Source organism: Astatotilapia calliptera, chromosome 8, assembly GCF_900246225.1.
Source record: "Astatotilapia calliptera chromosome 8, fAstCal1.2, whole genome shotgun sequence".
Classification (NCBI taxonomy): domain Eukaryota; kingdom Metazoa; phylum Chordata; class Actinopteri; order Cichliformes; family Cichlidae; genus Astatotilapia; species Astatotilapia calliptera.
This window is the reverse complement of record NC_039309.1, coordinates 9494099-9501442: the sequence shown is the minus strand read 5'-3', so window position 1 is coordinate 9501442 and position 7344 is coordinate 9494099.

Here is a 7344-nt window from a genome sequence, read left to right as displayed (position 1 = left end):
GAGCCCTCATCGATTATTTCTATTAATCAAATTTCATAAAATTTTTGACTTTTAAAATCAGAGTGGCTGACTCTGTGTCTTGATGCAGATTATTGTATGCATTATTTGATGAAGAGTGTTTGGATTTAGACTGTTGTTTGTTAATTACATCCACAAACTTGTAAAAGGATGTTTTGTTAGTTCAGGTAGATATGTTGTTGTATTTGGAGTTTTTCCCTTCACAGTTTCTGTCTTACACTTTTGCAGAATTACTGCAGTATGACAGCTTCTCATTCTCTAAAACAAAAAACTGAAAGCCTAGGTGTAGACTGTGGTTGATAGTCAGTTGACGGGGTGTTCTGAGAGTTCAAATATGTTGATGAAAGCAGGCAGTTTGACTTTTTCTTGACCTCCCTGGGCCTGACCTTACTTCCTTTGGGGTTTCCTTCTGAGCCACCTGACACGTGGGGTGACATCTGACTGCCAGCCATAATGCAGCGCGCACACAGACACACAGACATGCACATACACACACATACAGGCTATATAGAGAGAGATACGCATTGTGCTGATGTGGAGATGTGAGTAGACGCAAGTCAAAGCCACAGCTTCCTGAATAGAAACACACGATAGGAAAGTTCTCATGGGAACTCTGTCAACTTTTAACCTCTTGGCCTCTAAATGCACGCAACACACACACACACACACACACACACACACACACACACACACACACACACACACACACACACACACACACACACACACACACACACACCAGGCTGTTTCGAGTTTCAGTTCAGTTAGTTTTACTACTATTGAATCAAAGTGAATCAAAACATTCTCTGTAAATGAAAACAGTCCGAAAATTTACAAAGAACACATGATGAATATAGTTTTGTTAATAAGAAAATTATGAAAACCCCAAATTATTTCTCTGTGTCCGCTGTTCACAAACATATGTTGTTATACCAACATAGCACCTGCTGAATGAGCATGCTCTTCAGCTCCTCCTTTGCATCTCTGCTGTAACTGTGATCCAGGAAGCACTGATGTGGTTATTCACGGTGTCTAGACTTCTCTGGTAAAACATAACTGTGCTGAAAGTCGTTTTAGCCACCATAGTTATATATAAAACTAGTGTTTCACTGACTTTGTTTCAGCATATGTTGAACCCTTTGAAGTTATAATGCTTTGTTACGCATCAAACCATTGTTTCTCAACATTTTTTTAGCGATGTACCCTGAGCTTAAAATACTTTTTCCACCAAGTGCAACCTCAAACCAAAAACAGAAAAGAAAAAAATGTGAGAGATGAAAAAGAACCCCCATAACTGCGTATAACATTAGATTAACAAGAAGATGATATCATAGGTGTACAATCGGAGTCTCTCTGCTAAGTTGTGCTTAAATTGAATGACAAACATGGGCTGCTTTTTCACCAAGGATCTTAGTCATCTGTAAACAAATGTCAGTTGCTTTCACCTTTTGTGAGGCTTAACGGCCGTTGACTTTGTCATAACATTGGAAACAGAACTTTCCAGACTTATTTTTCATTAAACTTACAATTTATTTCATAACTTGGGGGAACTTGAAAGCAAAAACTGACATAATCGAGACTATCTCAAAAATGATGCTCTTATTTGGGGAAAACTCAGCAAAGGACATTGGCTGTCTCAGTGTTGGAAGAAGATGCAGTCTCCCAGCATATTCATCTATGATGCTAAAAGAATCAAGTGCCTCCAGTGCTGATAGCCTAAAGGGAAAAAGGTGGCACATACACGAAAATGGTTCTGATTAAGCACGTTTGTTGACATGACCAGAATAAATTTAGATTTTACAACTTTTTCCTGTAGTTTTGTTCAAATTCTGCCCATTTAGCTTTGGGTAATTAGCACTGGAAAATACTGGCTCCAACTGATAACTCTGGTCATTAGATTTTTTTTTTTAATGGAAGGTTTCTTTGCAAAGGTAGTTCTTGTTAAATCTGGGAAAGTAAAAACAAGGAAATGTAAAAGTCAAACGCTGTCTGCGAGTTGGAATTTGCTAATTCATTCAGTATGTGGAGTAAAAGCTCATGTTACAAAACAAACAAACAAAATAACAGCTTGTCATTTTTTTAGAGCTTTGTCACTAAGTGGTATGACAGAATAACAGAAACAGAATAAACAGAAACACAATATCACAGCAGATGTGAAGGTAAAATTATTAATCAAGCAAATATTTAATGTTTTAACTAATCTTATCTCATTGTCCCACTATCCAAATATATGAAACCAAATTTATGTTTTAATGTTATTTGTACATTTTCTTTCACATTTTCTTGGCTCAGGAAGCTCATTGCAGTTTCAAAGTAGAAGGCCTGCAATGATTTGCATTCTCATCCTCACACTGATGCAGTGACACCAGAATGTGGGAACAATGTTTGCACCATCTAGTGTTGAATGCTAGTCACTGAAGCAAACCCAGTCGCAGTGTTAGTTGAAACTTTCATCAGTCTTTTTAGTTTTGGCTACAGCTTAATGTTCTGCATGGATCAAAACCATCTCATGTGACTTGTGATTCTGGAAAGCATCCAACAACAATAGTTTTTATTTACGTGCTCATAAAAAGCACAATAAAAAAACATTCATATTACTTTTAATGTGTATTTACCTTTTTACTATCCGAAACTTATGGATAGATTTAATGAAAGAGTCACCAGAGGTAGAGCTTTTCTGGATTCTTGAAGAGAATCTGAGAGGATTATTTTGCTAAATTGTACATTTCTTATCATAACTACAGTGGCCCTGAGAGGTCTTTTAAGCATGTCACAGCGAAATCCTTCACATTTTAGTTTTTGACACTTCCGCAGCTTTTCTGCCACATTATTGTTTCCCTTAAATCACTTCTGTTGTGCATTTTTCCAAGTGATTAAGTTGCATTGCGTTCGACCTCCCAGGGCTACTATACATGTCTTTACAAAGACCTTTCAAATATACAGTAATACGAAAGATATCTGACGTTTTCTTTAGCTTATTAGACTAATAAATCACAAATTAATCCCACTCCAGAAAATCTTTGAATCCATTGAGTACATTTTGCATGGAACATAACTACCTGTTCGCAATGCAAAAAGTGTTTCTTCATATGCTATTATGTGTAAAGACCCTCAGGTTATCAACTTCCTGAAACAAGTTGTTTTTGTTCTCTTCTGACTGAGAACAAACAGGTCTGAATAGCAGGTGGGCGGACCCCCCTGTGCTTACAGTGCTTGAAATGACCATATTAAGAATATCTGCTCTCAGTGACATCATAAAAATCCAAGAGCCCTCAGAGTTGTCTGAATCCTGAGCCTTAGACTCACAGACGTTAATTGTAAATCTTACTATTATTATTGTTATTATTAATTAGGTTTTGGCCATCCACCTTTTTTAAAAGCATGTATACAGAAACCAATGAAAAGTGAAATAGGCCAACTTAAAAACAAATTAAAGGGAATTGAAGATCAGTAACATTAATAACCAATATAAGTCCATATTTATAAATATTGATTCTTTAATGAAGGATATCATAGCATACGCAGCAATCACAACATCATGACATAACACCATAATCAAAGAAAACATGGGGAAATAATATTTTGTAATCTTTTTCAACATGCTATAGTTCATCAGATTTATTAGGTGTACTGTAACCATATTGGTTGTCAAGGTGACCCAGATGACCGTTGCTGCCTTGCACATTGCTTCAGAGCCCTGTTCACTGCGGTTTCACCAAGTGTTCAGCCACACAGAGTGGAGATAAGAGGTGGAGGAGGCAGAGTCCAGTTTCGTCAGATCCCATTTTACATTCTAGTTTCACAACGTTCTCACGCAGGAAGGCAGGAAGACCAGGTTTAAACTCATATGTGCTTCCTGGGAGAGCAACACATGAGTCCTCTGGGTCTAGCCCTGTTTACGTCAAGCCCCCATTACCTTTTCCTACCCTCTTCTCCTCCCCCGACACACCCCTATGGTTGGGTGGGTGTTGTCAGGCCCTCAGCCAATGACATTACAGCGAATACCCTTTGAACAAGCCACGATAAATCAATCTGTGTCACTGGAGGGAGGAAAACAGGCAGAGGGAAGGATCTTAAAGATAAACTGGAAAGCATTGCTATAGTGATGAGAAAGAACTTTGCACTAATATCCTAATGAAATGAAGACCTACAGTTTCATGTAACTGTTAGTAATTATTTTATTGTGGAATTATAAAAACATATCTAGATGGAAAAGTGCGTGAAAACAGATATGAATGAAAGTGACCTCTGGTGGTCTGTTCAAAGTTCTCGGACTGATTTCGGTTTTACGTGTCAGCCAAAGAACAGGATTCACTGCCAAAGAAATAACCACGACTTCCTTACATTTTGCATTTATATGTTTTGCTTAGTTGGTTAGAAAATGAAGAAACTTGTATCTTAAATCTCACAACGCAGTCTTATGCAGTGATGACAACTGTGTGCTTAATGGAAGAAACTGTCTGCAAGTTGGAATTTGCTACTTCATTCAGTATGTGGAGTAAAAGCTCTTGTTACAAAACAAACAAACAAAATAACAGCTTGTCATTTTTTCAAAGATTTGTTACTGTGTTACATGACAGTTGTGCATGGACAGGAAAGTTGGGAGAGAAGAACTATGTATATGTCACACTGTGGTTAAATGGTGAGTAGGTTTGCAATCTGTCTAATCAACAGATATTGCCTGAGAATTTATATGTCTGATTTTTCAGGCTTATGATGCGGCAACATGTATTACTTCAGTTATCATCTGTTTGTGTAAGATCTAAGATGTGTTTCTTATTGTTCTTGTTGGTCACAGTCATGTGACCTGTCACAGGTGATTTAAGATGTGTTTTACTGTCTGAAGAAGAGCAAGTATGCTCAAAATGTTACAAGGTGCTAGAGGCGATAAATAAGCTAATTTGAGACGTGCCCCGTATGATGGTGAGAATGTGCCTGGATTTTTTTTTATCCTGTTTTAGAGGGTAAAGGGAAGACAGCAAATGGCCTGAGCCAGATTCACATTATGTATTTTTATTATTTAGTTCCAAGGTACAGCACTTTGCATCATCTGTGGTGGTTTTAAAGTGCTTTATAAATAAAGATGCTGATGAATTACTCAAACCAACCTGTTTGACACCCAACAACCATGTCGTGTTCTAACTCACTTAAATCCCATTTCTTCCCAATCAGATGCTTGGTTTGAATTTACTATCATGTGACTTGCTGATTTGCATTTTGTATCTTTAAATTTGATGATGTGGAAGATCTTGCTCTTCTCTTTTCATTTTTTTCTGTACCTGAATGGGATTGAATACATCCACAATCCTTTAGCTTCAGTTGTATATACAGCTTAAGATTATCTTTACTGCTGTTTTCTTATCTAACAAAATGGAGACAGAGAGCAAGCATGAGTGTTCAGCCTAGGGTATGACCTTTCTCTCCTGCCTGTCGTACAAAACTAAAATCCAGCCTCATTCCAGCTTGATGTTTGTGTTACCCTTACCATTCGATAAAGCTGTACCACAAAAACAGAACAATAGAAAGATAACGACTACTGGATGAGTGATTACTCTCGATTATATTTTCTAAATGACAACAGAGTAACAGTACCAGAAACTGAAAGCATTCAGATTTGAAGCCTGATCAACCTCATATGTATTTGGACATATGTTGCAAAATTAACTACTATTCAATATGCTTTTCATATTCTGTCTCCTCTGTTTATGCATATGGATGAACATTTGCACATGCACGCAGAAAGTGAATCTAATCTTATCTTATGTGCAGAGTCCACATGTGTAAGCACAGGTCGTTCAGACAAGCTCAGCACTGGTTCTTTGTAGAGTAGTGGATCCTTTACACACACATATGTTTGTGTGTATGCGTGTAATTATGTCAGCATGTTAGGAAAGGTCGTCACGCTATCTTGGTTGTGCTTTATCAATGGGAGTGAATCGAGTGTCATGTTTAACGAGTAAAAGTGTGGAGCATTAGCATTTTTATAAATTTATGTTGATATAATGGCTACTGCTGTGAAGTGAGACAGAGATTTACAGCAGATATATCTCTAAATCGCACTCCATTGGGTCTGACTGTTTTTTATGTTTTATGCATAAAATACCAGAAAAAGCTTCGCTGATCGGAAGATCAGCAGGTTGTTCCCGTGATACCCCCCTGCCCTTCTGCTGACTCAAGAGACAACTTGAGCAACCTGGTAGTGACGTCAAACTCTGTGGAGGACACCAGGACACCAGGACAGCCTCACCTCCACAGACACACACAAATTAAGTACTATTTAAAAATACAACAGATCCTTTGTACTCCTTTTGTTCATAGGTCCATAAATTTTCAACCCACTCAAAATTTGTATTAGAAAAGAACAGAAGAGTAATTTTGGAAAATTATTACATGTATCTGTTTAGAGTGGAGTTTGCATGTTGTCCCTTTGCCTGCATGGGTTTCCTCTGAATGCTTTTGAATACATCCTCTCACAGACCAGAGACATGCTTGTGATTCTAACTTGGCCATGGATGTAAGTATGTAACAGAGTGCTGAATGGTTAAAATTTGACACGTCTAAAGCGCTCTGAGTGGTCATAAGATTAGATAAGCAGTATAAATCTCAGTGCATTACATTAACTTACACATTTAAGGACTAAGCACATGGTAAAATATGAATAAATAGTGGAAAATGGAGAAGATTGGAGCATTTTATGTGGGGGATGGGATTAAGAGGAAAATTCAAGTCCTCGGAGGAGACAAACATGTACCTGGGGATCCCGGAGGGATTCGTGATGAATTTGCGACCTAATGTCATTCACACATGTGCAAACCACGAGTTCCCAAAATTATGACTTTAACCACAAACAGCTGCACAGATAAACTTGCAGGAACAGCATTCATGCATAGACAGATCACAAATAAAAGGTGGGCGTTTTGCTTGTAGAATGACATTTGTAGGGACGACGGCGTATCAACAAAACTGCTAGGTCTACAGGTGCTATATTATTAGGTTTTAGTTTAGTTTTTTTCCTGTATCAGCTCTTGAAATCCAGTGTTGAAACTGTCAAAAACCAATCATTTGCTGTCAAAACTGCAAATTTTAAGCTTTTATTCTCAGCACGCTGGTGAATCTCACCTGAATGTCTCAGTTTGCAATGTTGCTCTACCTCTTTGGTCAAGATTAATAACTAAATTGCTGGTGGTCCTCCAGCAATTTAGTGCCACTAAACATGGGCTTATGCTGACTTCCAGTCGAGCAAGAGGACAACATGAACCAGGAGTCCTATTATAGCTTTGTCAAGGGAGGGCAAGGTGTGGATGCATCGCATTTAATGTCTGGTGG